Source organism: Physeter macrocephalus, chromosome 4 (genome assembly GCF_002837175.3).
Source record: "Physeter macrocephalus isolate SW-GA chromosome 4, ASM283717v5, whole genome shotgun sequence".
In the NCBI taxonomy this organism is placed as follows: Eukaryota; Metazoa; Chordata; class Mammalia; order Artiodactyla; family Physeteridae; genus Physeter; species Physeter macrocephalus.
The window spans coordinates 49,535,736-49,536,534 of NC_041217.1; the positions used below are offsets into that span (position 1 = coordinate 49,535,736).

General features: G+C 35.2%; 1 protein-coding gene across 3 annotated transcripts in view; it reads left to right on the plus strand.

Annotated features, from left to right (window-relative positions):
- TOR3A (torsin family 3 member A) overlaps positions 1-799 on the plus strand; it is a 37,435-nt gene that overhangs the window by 18,641 nt on the left and 17,995 nt on the right. The gene's annotated exons all lie outside the window — the stretch shown is intronic.

Below are 799 nucleotides of genomic sequence, written 5' to 3' on the forward strand. Positions count from 1 at the left end.
TTTATCCTAGGTATTTTATTCTTTTTGTTGTATTGTTGAAGGGATTGTTTCCTTAATTTCTCTTTCTGATCTTTCGTTGTTAGTGTATAGGTGTGCAAGCTATTTCTGCACATTAATTTTGTATCCTGCAACTTTACCAAATTCATTGATTAGCTCTAGTAGTTTTCTGGTGGCATCTTTAGGATTCTCTATGTATAGTATCATGTCATCTGCAAACAATGACAGTTTTACTTCTTTTCCAATTTGTATTCCTTTTATTTCTTTTTCTTCTCTGATTGCCGTGGCTAGGACTTCCAAAACTACGTTGAATAATAGTGGCGAGAGTGGACATCCTTGTCTTGTTCCTGATCTTAGAAGAACTTCAATTTGTTAATATGGTGTATCACATTGATTGATTTGTGTATACTGAAGAATCCTTGCATCCCTGGGATAAATCCCACTTGATCATGGTGTATGATCCTTTTAATGTGCTGTTGGATTCTGTTTGCTAGTGTTTTGTTGAGGATTTTTGCAACTATATTCATCAGTGATATTGGTCTGTAATCTTTTTTGTAATGTCTTTGTCTGGTTTTGGTATCAGGATGATGGTGGCCTCGTAGAATGAGTTTGGGAGTGTTCCTTCCTCTGCAGTTTTTTGGAAGAGTTTGATAAGGATGGGTGTTAGGTCTTTTCTAAATGGTTGATAGAATTCACATGTGAAGTCATCTGGTCCTGGACTTTTTTTTGTTGGAAGATTTTTAATCACAGTTTCAATTTCATTACTTGTGATTGGTCTGTTCATATTTTCTATTCCTTCCTG